Source organism: Choloepus didactylus, chromosome 5 (genome assembly GCF_015220235.1).
Source record: "Choloepus didactylus isolate mChoDid1 chromosome 5, mChoDid1.pri, whole genome shotgun sequence".
Lineage (NCBI taxonomy): Eukaryota > Metazoa > Chordata > Mammalia > Pilosa > Megalonychidae > Choloepus > Choloepus didactylus.
This window is the reverse complement of record NC_051311.1, coordinates 6,972,674-6,985,088: the sequence shown is the minus strand read 5'-3', so window position 1 is coordinate 6,985,088 and position 12,415 is coordinate 6,972,674. Positions and strand designations below refer to the sequence as shown.

The window sequence follows — 12,415 nt, the reverse complement described above, 5'->3', positions numbered from 1 at the left end:
TATATGGTCGCTCGCGGCCGATTTCCATGTGCTTTTAAAACGTAAACAGGTATTCGCCGATTTCTTTCTTTCTCTCTTTTCTTTCTTTTTTTTTTTTTTTTTTTCCTTAAAGAAAAGCCAACTCAGGGATTCCGGAAAATACGACCAAAGCCTCGGTGTTGAATATTCACACGTCTCCTTTGTTAGCGACCGACTTCACAATGGGCTTGGGGAGGGGGTGTGTTTGGACCAGACACATTTTTTACTGTCTTACATACTGCAGGGGAAGGCACCAGAAGTTCGCATTTATTACAACTCACAATTACAGTGGGACCCCCTTTTCCCTTTAAGATTAAAATTCTTCTCATAATGAAGGACTTGAAAGCTACTGTCATTCTAATCAGATGCAAGAAACATTCTAATCAGATGGAAGCGCGCCCGGGAGCGCAGGGGAGGGGATGGCGAGAGCCGCGCTCGTGTCGTCGCTGGCTGGCCCGGGAGGGAGCTGGGGACACCCGGCTCCGCACAGCCGGGCGCTGGGCCTCGGGCTCGGCGTCGCGGCCGCCTCGTCGCCCACCGGCCTCCCCGCTGCCCGCCGCGCGGGCCGAGCGACAGGGAGCAGCGCCGGACGCCGTGCCCTGTGCGCCTGGACCCGCTCCGGCAGCGGCAGCGGCAGCGGCGAGGGCACCCCGGGCATCCTCGCTCGCCCGCTCCGCCCTGCGCCTCGGCTGGAGACCGTGGGAGGAGAAGGGACAGCTGCAGGCGGCCAGATTGCGCCGACCCCCGCCGGGGCTCGAGGCTGCCGCCGAGGCTCGAGGCTGCCGCTGAGGAAGGACAGAGTCGATTTTGACTTCGAGAAATGGAGGCGAGGAAGCAGCAAGCAACCCAGCCTCAGGTCCCTGCCGACCTCCACCCCATTTGCGATTTCCTGTTCTTATGGTTATTAGAAAATTGGTCGGAGGGGAGGGGTGCAGAGCTGGGGACCTTGGAGACAGCTGGCAAATATATGAAGCTTGCTGAGGAAAGGCCAGCAGAAAAGAAGACCGGAAATCTGGGTTTTTGGCTGGCCTTTGTCACTAACTCACTGTGTTATCCTGGGCGAGTTGCTTAACCTCCCGGTACAGTTTCCTAATCCATGAAAGGGTAATAGTAGCACCAATGTCCCACCTGTCGTCTTCCCAGGACTGTTACTTTAGTTGAGATTGGTGCTCTTTTTGGTAGATTGTTATTGTTTGTTCATTACCCTTAAAGTCAAGAGCTAGACAGAGACCCCAGGGACAAAAACTCTTGGAAAGACAGACCTCAGAATATCAGAATCCCTCCCCCATCCCTCCCCTTCTCCTTGCCTGTTGGGACTGGAGGAAAGGAATACTCTCTAACTTGCTGGCTCCAGGGCTCCTCCAGAGGCTTCCCAGGCAAGGAGGGGCTGGCCCCTGAGGAGTGAAAGGAGCACAACTCAACCAACATATTTGGGAGCCTGTGTGTGTGCATGCGTGTGTGTGTGTGTGTGTGTGTGTGTGTGTGTGTGTGTGTGTGTGTAAGGGGCCGGTCTCCAACAAATGGAACCTTTTCATCTCTCCTTGTCAACAGCTCTTCCCGCTGGCACCACTGACCACTCCACAGAGAACAGTTTATGAAGCAATAGATTATTAGGAAGGCACGTTTCACTGAGAAAGAACATTTCTTTATTGCACTGCTAGAAGCCAGCGTTCCCCTGCAAGGAAAGTTCTGGGATCTCCTGGAGCCAGGGGCGCTGGCCTTGGTGCTGAAGGTGGAGCCGTGCCTCTGGGGGCGACGTTCCCCCGTCATTGACCATTAGCAGGAGCAGCCAAGAGAAATGGGTTCACACACTCATCATGCCTCCTGCTCGGGGTGTGTTCTGTGTCTCGTGTGTCTGTGTGTAAAATATAGCATGTGAAAGCCATTAGCTCAACCCTGGAACATAAACAGGTGCCCAATAAATTTTATTTAATTGGAGGGCTATTTGATTTTTAGAATTCCATTGATTGGGTAACTTTCAATCTCCTCCATCAACTACTGATTAAATTTAATGTGGGAAAATTTTATTAAATCACAGTACTGGAATGCCTTAAAGGTGACTAAATTCTTTCTAGCTTTCTTTCCGCCATTTGATTTAAACATTCTTGTGGAAAAGTCTGGGCAGCCAGCAGAATTTATCCAAGCCAGGAGCTATCCACCCATACCCTCCTCCATGATGGTATTTAGGCTTTGCACTGCCTCCGTGCCCAGAATGGGGTGATTCCAGCTAAGTGAAATTGGAAATGTGCATCTGGCTTTAATTAATGAATATATTCTGAGGTCTCTGAGGACACACGGTACTGGGCAAACCCAGTGATTAAGGCTTCTTGTGTGTCATTTGCAGGGAACATTTCCCTTGGGCTAAAATGTGGTCAAAAGCCTAGGACCCATCAGTTGATCTGTTCACGTTTCTGCCACATCATCTCTATTAATTAAAATTTGACTTATACCTTGCTTCATTCAAAATAGATATCAAGCAGCATGTGCAAATATGTACGTCTTAACAAGATAAGAAGATAGGTAAGTGAGAATATTTGGGTTAAAGGTAAGAAAAATAAGATGTCAACAGGATTCATTTCTGTACACTAGTTAGAGATGGTCTAAAAATTTTGGCTCCGAACTTTCCAGTGGCCAATGTAAAGAGGAAATACAATAAATGTCATGATTTGCAGAGTCTAAGATAAGAATAAACTGATTTCTCACAGAAAAACTACCTATGGTTCTGACATTGAGAGAAGTTTCTTTGCTGTGTCCCCATAAAATGATGTCTTCAACATTAACCAGAACAACGTCTCTTATGCAAAGGGATTTGAGGTGCATGGGCTTGCTCTTGTTTATGTACAGGCCTACAAATCCCCCTTTTCTGAGTAAGAATAAAACTGCCATGAAAAAGTCCTGGCCAACGGTATGCTTAATGGGACGTTGGAATCTGAGTGTTGAGGGCAATCTGTCCTGGGAGTCTTTACCCTGTATTTGTTGCAGCTTCTGAATGATCTACAAAAATACTCTGGGGACCCAGCCTGGTATCTAAGGTAGGGTCAGTGACAGGGGCTGTCCTTGGGACAGAGGAGATGTTACTTTTGGTGCTGGAACCACCAGAACCTTCCTTGGGCCAGTACCCGATCTTTAGTGCCCATGGAAGCCACCTGTTTAAACCCCTCAATCCTAGAGGTAAACTGCAGCCCCCAGCCTCTCCTGCAGCTGGGTGGGACTGGGTCATTGAGTCCTGGCTAATGAAAGGTGGGCATCACTTTTGGAAGTGGTCCCTAAAGTCACTCTTTAAATCCTCTGTGTTAGGTTTTTCTTCTTTTACCATCCTCCAGCTGGATACAGACAGTCCAGTGGAGGACTCTGAGGCCCTTGAAGATAGGAGAGACATTAGGCAGAGGAGGCCCCAGTGGTGCCAGGATCAAGGAAGATAAACTGGGAAATATTCAGGAACCCAGGAAATACCATAGAAGTCATGGAACCTGGGGCCCCAAGCTACTGCTTAGGGAAGATCACCCCCTACAACCTGCAGCACACATGGAATTATGAAAGGAGCAATAACTAAATCTTTCTGTTGTTAAACTACTGAGATTTGGGGACTATTTGTTACAGCATCTAACTTTACTTATGATAATACACCAGGTGATTCTAAAATAGTCCACTAACCATATTTGGAAAAACACTGCCTTAGACAAAACTGTGGGGCAGCAAATGATTCAGACTCTGGTGACAATTCTTTAACTTCTAAGAATGACTCAAATGGTGAAAATTCCAGGAATGGTGGGAGTCCAGGTAAACGCAAGATTTGGAGTGAGTGGGAATTGAACCTCTCTGATTACAGCCCATCAGTGTTGCCGCCTCATAAAATATCCTTGGAAGCCACAATTTTTGTCACCCAGGTTTCTGGGTGAATAGGCGCCTCCCCTTCCTCGCTCCTCCTTATCCTGCCCCCACTGGGGGAGAACGATGAGTCCCAGGAGAGAAGGAAGAAGCTCATGCGGGTCAGTGGAGATGGAGAGACTGAGTCAGGCACTATGCCCAGCACTTTCCACGTACTGTCTCATTTACACCCCCGCGTATTCCCATTTTACAACGAAGACTCTAAAATGCTGCTGGAGTTGTTGCTCGGTGCATGCAGAGCCTCGCTGAGGGACTCTGCTCTGTGAAGGAAGACACAGAGAGAAAGGGGCATGCTCAATTTTAGGGGCATGCTCAATTTTGGGGGTACCCTTGGGCTGGAAGAGCAGGCTGGGGAGACCTTTGCCCTGGGTAATGGACCAGTGCTGTGAGGAGCTATTCCAAGTGGGCCTAAGAGAAGCCCGCTCGGAGTTGACACCCCCCTTGACTTCTGACCCTCGTAAAAGGGACAGGGTCTGCATAAAGCACAATTCTTGGCCCTGGAAGTTCCTTTTATGGGGATCAAGTCTAAGGAAATAATCTGAAATACAGAAAAGCTTGTCCACAAAAACTCTGCTCTGACACTAGGCATAAATTATTTTAAAATGCTGTCTAAGTTGATATGGCATTTAATGATGCATCTTTGAATGAAATATGTGGTCATCAAAATAATCATGACAAAGGGTTTATAAGAACCTTGAAAATGTGTACAAGATAAGGTTAAGTGCAAAATAGTAAAAAGTAGATTTGAATAAATATGGCCATATAAAACAAAAAATTAGAACGCCAAAGACTAACCGTATAGAAAATGTTAACAGTGTTGTCTTTGGAAGAAAGAATTAGAGGTGATTTTTTTTCCCACTTTCCTATTTTTTTCCAAATGTTCTCTTATGTTGATGAACATATTTTACAATGGAAAACATAGAAAATAATTTAAAATTTAAATGTAAGGGATTTGTTTTTAAGTAAATAGCTTAGAATACAAAATTTAAAATCTTTTAAAAATTGTGAAATACAGCATGCAGGTGGAAAATGTACAAAATAATGCCAAACTGTTCTTCCAAAGTGGTCCTATTGGTCTGCACTCCCATGTGCAGGCAGCACGTGTTTAGCTGTCTTTGGAGAGAGCATTTGGCTCATAAAAGGAGATTCCAAGAGATTTGGTTTTAACCCCTTCCTTTCCAGGGACAGGCAGGGAGAAGCCTCTAAACGGATCATGGGTCCCAAAGGCTCACGGTGGATATTGCCACTGCTCTATGCTCTCCACATCAGAACCTACGTTGACCTTGATGAGAATCAACAAGAAAATGAAAAAACACTCCTCACAGCACTGAAAGGTACTCCAGAAATAACACTTGGGTGGAAAGAGTTCCATATTGAGGAGTAAAATTCTGGAATCTAAATGGATTCCAGGAATGGAATATGTTTGAGTCATGCCCAATCAGGGAACTTTGGGAAGCCATGGAGGTAGAAATGGGGCCACCCAAATATTTAAAATATTAAATAAAAGCTAAAGGAAATGAAACATTTACTGAAGATAGGACCTTGCAGTAACTCTAAAGCTTCCTGGCTTTGTTCATGCCTGGGAATTCTATGAACTCAATGTGACAATCGCAAGCTTTAGACAGAAGTTATGTTTCTGATTTATAAACATAGGAACATTACTTTAAAATCCACACGTGCATCATCTCTTAAACCTGGGGGTGCATGAGATGAAGAGGTTGGGAACCACAATGAAGGGTTTTTCAGGCATGACAAGGGGATCCCTGTCAAAAGCTATGAACGTACCTGTGCCACCTTCTCCAACACCTGCTGCTCAGCATCCAACACCCGGCCTCCCTGCACTTCTAGAGCAGGCTCTCACTGACTGTTCCCATGTCTGAGGGCGATTCTTCCCCTATTTTGGGAAGGGGGCTGCACAGGGGCTGAGCAGCCTTCACCTTGCTTGTTACACCAGGGCCAGAGAACATTTGTGGAGATGAAGGTGCCATCTCTGCAGAAATACATCCTGGAGAGGCAGAAAGGAGAGGCCCTGGGTTAGCTTCCTGTGGATGCTGTAACAAATGGCCACAAACTTGGTCACATAGAACAAGCGAATTTATGACCTTACAGTTCTGTAGGTTAGGCGTCTGGAGTGGCTCTCACCAGGCTAAAATCAAGGCCATGGAAGGGCTGGTTTCTTCTGGGGGATAGGGGAGAATCTGTTCTCTTGCCTTTTCCAGTTTTTTGAGGCCACCCATTTCCTTGGCGTGTGGCCCCATCCTCCATCGTCAAAGCCGGCAACCTTCCATCTCTCTGACCCTTCTTCTGTCACCACATCTCCCACTGGCTCTCACTTCTGCCTCCCTCTTTCACTCTGAAGGGCTTGGGATTACTTTGGGCCCACTGGGATAATCCAGGATAATCTCTATCTTAAGGTCAGCTGATTAGCAGCCTTAATACCCCTTTGTCACAAAACCTCACATGGTCACGAGTTTCAGGGGAACATTAGTGTGCTGACAACCGAGCCTGTAGCAGGCAGGGTTCCCCAGAGCCACAGATCCAATGCGATATATGTATACATGTGTGGGTGCTGGCAAGTCGGAGCTCTGTAGGTGGCCAGCAGGCTAGAAATTCCAGGAGGAGTTGTTTCAGCCTTGAGTCCAAATATCTTCTCCAGGAAACCTCAGTTCTTGCTCTTAAGGCCTTCAATTAATTGGATGAAGCCCACCCACCTTGCCGAGAGTCATCTCCTTTACATGAAGTCAACTGATGGATGCTAAGCACATCTACAAAATACCTTCACGGAAACACCTAGTCCAGTGCTTGACCAAATAACTGGCCACTGTCACCTCACCCATTGGACACATGAGATTGACCACCACAGAACAGTGAAGGTGGAACGGTGTGCTTGGGGCTGCCAAAGGGGGAGGAGGCCCTGATGGAAATGGGGAGGTCTAGGAGGCGGGGTTTGGGGGAAATGAAAACGGCTGCCCCTCTGTATCCTTCTGGGGAGCAAACCCTTATGGCACATGACTGTATGTTGCAGTTCTGGAGGTGACTTCTATGATTTATTATGATAACTTTCCAGCAGCACATGGCTTATCACTGAGGCACTGATCTGTTGAGCACTTCTTCTATTATGTGTGGACCCACTTCCTTGCATCTCAGGATTTGTCCAGAGAGAAGATAGCTTCCGATGGCAGGAATATAAAAACCCAGAAGTCCACAGGCTACAAAGGCCGGAGCTCCTCCTATGGCCAGACTTTGCATCATTGTCTTAATCTTTATGATGGTCGATACTATGCATTATTCTCTGGATTTGGAGATGGGGAGAAGAGGGACCAAGCAATGTGCCCCAATATGTGGCTGGGCTGATCCCAAAGCCCATCCCAGTTCTGCACTTGTGGCCAAAAATCGAGGGTCAGGAAACAGAGCAGGCCACACGGGGGTTTTCTCAGCTTCCACTTGTAATTCTGAAGGAGGTTGCTTTTCAGTTGTGCTTTCTCAGCTTTTGCTAAGCAACACAGAGCACACTTGGCTGTCTGCATACTCGCTGCCAGGCTGGCAAGTGGAAGCAAGAAGTCGTTACATTTCTAATTGGGCAGATTAAAAATGCCAGTTCCCAGGAACTGCCCCCAGGGCCACCTGGCTCCCAAGAGGCTGGGGGTGGGGGGCAGCCAAGGGATTTAGTGCCCCTTTGTCTCCATACTCTCTTGTTTGGGTGGGGCCGCATCTGTCGTGGGGAGCGGCTGCCCAGTAACGAGCTCTGTGGCTTGCCAGCTACTGCTGTCTGGCCTCAGTGGCGCGGGACCAGCTATTCTGGAATGGAGGGAAACTGCACCCTCTTTACGGAGGGGTTGGTCAGAATTCTTGGAACTGGCTCCTAAGACCTTCCTTCTGACTGCCCTCTGCACACCAGTGTAGTTCTCATTGTGCGCTCCTTCCAGCACCTTCTGGCACCCCTAAAAGACCAAGCTGGGGTACCTAACGGCCACCCACAGCAGCAGTTAAATCCCCACTGCTCTGGTTCTCAGATTACTTCATGTGCCTTCTTCTTAGCTCCTCACTAACTTTCTTGAGGGCAAACACCATTCTCAGTCCTTGGCACACAGTGCTGAGATGTACAAAGTGTACAAATAATTGCCGATTTATTGCTTTTTGGCTGAATTATAGCAGAAATTAATGCATCTAAAATGATTTCTGACATACATCGACCTCTGATAGAAATAATAGAAGGATCAGAAACTTCTGAGCAATACGTATACATATAACATGTAAAATAAAATAAATATAAATATAAAATGCTGTATCTGCTTTTTTGAAAAATGAATTTCCATTGCCTGGATTTAATCCTCTAACACAGACATTTATGTTGGAAAAGTGTTTTAGCTGTTGGGTCAATCTTTTATACCTTGGCAATTTGATATACACTCTCCTTTCTGAAAATGAGATTTAAATAGACATGTTTTTCTTTTTTTTTTTAAACATGTTTTATTGTGAAATATAACATATATACAGAAAAGTGATAACTTTCAAAGTATGATTTAACAGGTAATATAGAACAAATTTCAAAGAATGTTGTGGGTTATAGTTTCACAATTTCAGTTATTTCCTTATTGTGAAATATAACATATATGCAGAAAAGTGATAACTTTCAAAGTATGATTTAACAAGTAGTTACAGAGCAATTTTCAAAGAATGTTATGGGTTGCAGTTCCACCATTTCAGTTATTTCCATTTTTAATCATTTAATTCTTATTACTACTGTTACCCTGGTTAGACCCTCAGCATCTCACATCTCAGTGACTGTAGTAGGGACTTCCCTAGTTTTTACCTCTGGTCTCTCCCTATTCCAAAGTATTCTCCATAGTAATGCCTCCTGAGCTTCTAAAAATACTGATTTACTAAAGACATTCTCCATGATTAGACTGTTTATATTTCCCACTTTACTTTTTTAAATTAAATTCAGTTTTATTGAGATATATTCACATACCATACAATCATCCATGGTGTACAATCAACTGTTCACAGTACTGTCATATAGTTACACATCCATCATCCCAATCTATTTTTGAACATTTTCCTTGCACCAGAAAGAATCAGAATAAGAATAAAAAATAAAAGTAAAAAAGAACACCCTTTGATGCCAGGAAGCTCAAAAGTAAAGTCAAAACCTTCCCATGGCTTAAATTTTCAATCTCTAATCCTCACATTATTTTCTGTTAGGATAGGCGTGCAAATAGGGAAAAAGTAAAGCTGACATTTTGGGAGTTTTAGGGAGTGATAAGGAAGCATAATTGGGAGGTTTTTAAAAATTATCACACTAGTAGGATTTTGATTTTCTTCTTTTCAAACCCATCTGAGCTCTACTGTCCTCTTTCCCGTGAGCCTGTCCACAGGAAACTTGGCATTTGACTGCCCTCCCCCACTGCAGAAACAGCCCCAGAGAAAAGGAGCTCCCTGCTCCGATGTGCGCTGAGACCCCAGCAGGTGCACGAGGGACGTCGGTCACAGCCGGGCGGGACCCCACCCCAAGGCAGAGCCCTCTGACAGGAGCTGCCACGAAGGTTTCCATTTCCCATGTTTGCTTTCCCTAATAGCGAGTTTGGAACTGAGATGGGCGTCCTTGTTGACTGTTTCCCCAAATCCCCGCTGCCTGAAAGCTCATGTCAGGCCACTGGGAGTTCAACTGGGCAAGGACAAGCTTCGGGGAAGCACATTTAACTGTTTGGGTGGCTCTGTTCCGCTCCTCGTCCACACTGAGCTTATGGTGTGCTCAACTCCCTAAATCCTTCCACTGGTGTCACTGTTAAGCCACATCATCCTGCACTTGTGCAGCCGATTTTCAGAGCCTAAGAGTTGGATGTTCCATGGAGCTATAATAAATCTCACCTTGTTAGTTGAGCCCATTGTTCTAGCTGGTTGTGATTTTTTGAACAGCTTTACTGAAATGTAATTCACAGACTATACAATTTACTCATTTGAAGTGCACAGTTCAACAGCTTTTAATACATTTAGTATATTTGCTATGCATTTATCCATCACCACAATCAATTTTAGAACACTGTCACTACCCCAAGAAGAAGTGATGGTCGTCATTTTTATGGGTGAATAATTTTCCATCAGATGGATAGACCACATTTTGTTTATCCACTCATAGTTGATGGACACTGGGGTTGTTTCCACAATTTGTCTGTTATGAATAATACTATTATGAACATTTGTGGGCAAGTTTTTGCCTGGACATATGTTTTCATTTCTCTAGGTGTGGGACTGCTGGACCATATGGTAATCTATGTTTAAAACCTGCCAGATTGTTTCCCAAAGTGGCTGCACCATTTTACATTCCCACCAGCAGTCTACAAGGGTTCCAACTTCACCACATCACATCCTCACCAACACCTGTTCTCTATCTGTCTTTTTAATTCTAGCCATCCTAGTGGGTGTGAGATGCCATCTCATTGTGTTTTTCATTTTCATTTTCCTGATGGCTACATGTTAAACATCTTTTCAGGTGCTTATTGGCCATTAGTATGTCTTCCTTGGAGAAATCTCTATTCACATATTTTGCCTATTTTTACTTGGCTATTTGTCTTCTTGCTATTGAGTCGTAACAGTTCTTTATACACATTAGATGCAAGTTACTTATCAGATGTATGATTTGCAAAAATTTTCTCCCATTTTGTGAGTTGCCTTTCCCTTTCTTGATGGCATCCTTTGAGCACAAACATTTTAATTCTGATGATGTTCAGTTTATCTAGTTTTTCTCTCATTGCATATGCTTTTGGGGTCAGATCTAAGAAATCATTGCCTAAGTTTATGATTTTAAAAAACCCTCAGCTGCTGTCAAATATATTGACTGTTTTGACCCTATAATCTAATGAGCAGTTAAGATTTATCCTTATGGAATAAGGATAAATGACTGGCACAGCCTGTTTACTGGGTGTGGTGGAAATGGCACACTCCCCACCCAAACCCCCTTTTGTCCATTTCCATAGTAACCGACTTGTAGCTGGGTGCTTGGCTGATGAGTGAGCCACTTCCCAGCAGCTACACATGGCTCTGAGAACATGCTTACTTCAAAGACAGTGAGCCTGGCCCTCTCCCCATGGTCTCTTCTTCTGCCATCTTGTTGACTGGGATCTGCTCACCAGGGGGTCCAGCCTCACCCACAGAGGATGACACCCCCAGGCTAGAAGAGCTTGGGGCCCTGGGTGACCACAAGGAGCACAGCTGCCCACTGGCCCAAAACGCTCATGCCAGACTATTATGAGAAATAAGAGTTTCTGATCTTGAATCACTGTATTTGGAGGTCTCTTGTTACAGCAGCTTCACCTTTTCCCTGCCTGATACACCGAGGAAAGCCTCATGTTACTCTGCTCAGGGTCCTCGGTTGTCAATTAATCCACAATCCATTAATCAGCACCCTTGGAGGAGTCAGGAAGCAGCACCTGCTCAGCCACCCTCTCGTCATTTCTCCGGAGCAGCTCCTGGTGATGCCACGCTTGCGTGCGCAGGTTCTGCCTCAGCCTCCCTGGACTCAAATACCCACCCAGGCTCACACTGCTTGTGACCCTGGGCCAGCAACTTAGTTCCCCTCGGCCATCACCTCGGTTTCCTTGATTTCAAAATGTGGATAGAATGTACCCATTCCATTAGGCCTCTCTAGGGACTAAATGAGCTAACAATTAAATTAGTGCTCGGACCGGGGCTGCATGTAGAAGTACCTGCTAAACCTTTGTTCTTACTATTTTATGTTTCATCCATTAAGACATTAATTGCTTATTCCATAAGCATCTACTGGCTCCTGGGATGCAACAGTTTAGTAAGGAAGCCAGATTTAAAACAAATATATAATGGAATCGGAGCAATACCAAATGACACAGGCAGTGTGTGGGATCTGAGAAGGGTCCCTGGCCTGGGGTGTGGGATGGATGGTGAGGAGGTGTGAGGAGGAGGGAGGGCATTTCAAGAACTTGGCTGACATTTGGAGACACCATTTTCCCAGCAGTTCTGGGGCCACAGAAGGCCTGAAAAGCAAACGCCATCTCCAGGGGAGTGCTGTGGCTTTCGACGGACGTTCTCATACGTCTAAAGTAGGACACAAGCAGAAGCGTAGCCACCGGGGTCTGCGTCACAGGGATTCAGACTCGCACAGCTCTTGGTAGTGTTGAGATTCCTGATGTAGAGCTAACCCCTGTTGCAGTGTAGGAAGGAAGTTTCACTGTCAAGTCCTGTTAAAACCACTGCCTAAAAGGCTGTTGGTTTCAAATGCATGAAAAGCGAGCAGCTCAGCTGGGTAAGGTGTTTATAATCATAAATCACACTCGTCAGTCTTCTCCACCCCCCACCCCTTGTCCATCAGTATACTCGACTGGATTTACCCCTCACTTTGTATCCACAATTTCATTTTATTCCTAAGGCAAGATTTCTTTATTCTTCTATTACCTATAACAAGGGCGGAGAATCTTCACACCATTAAATGATAGTTCACCAGGGCAGTGTTCTGTTTGCAGTTTAAAGCCTGTTG

General features: G+C 45.5%; 1 protein-coding gene across 2 annotated transcripts in view; it reads right to left on the bottom strand.

Annotated features, from left to right (window-relative positions):
- Positions 1-1,734: 1,734 nt before the first annotated feature.
- Positions 1,735-12,415, bottom strand: part of MSRB2 (methionine sulfoxide reductase B2) — a 76,042-nt gene continuing 65,361 nt past the window's right edge. Inside the window, exons 6-7 of one of the 2 annotated variants that reach the window (XR_005217196.1) lie at positions 5,692-5,911; positions 1,735-1,873 (exon numbers count right to left, since the gene is read on the bottom strand). The gene's annotated coding sequence lies outside the window, so the exon portion shown is untranslated. Of the gene's footprint in view, positions 1,874-5,691; positions 5,912-8,530; positions 12,083-12,415 lie in introns of those variants that run through there. The other variant, XM_037837848.1, reaches the window with a different exon arrangement.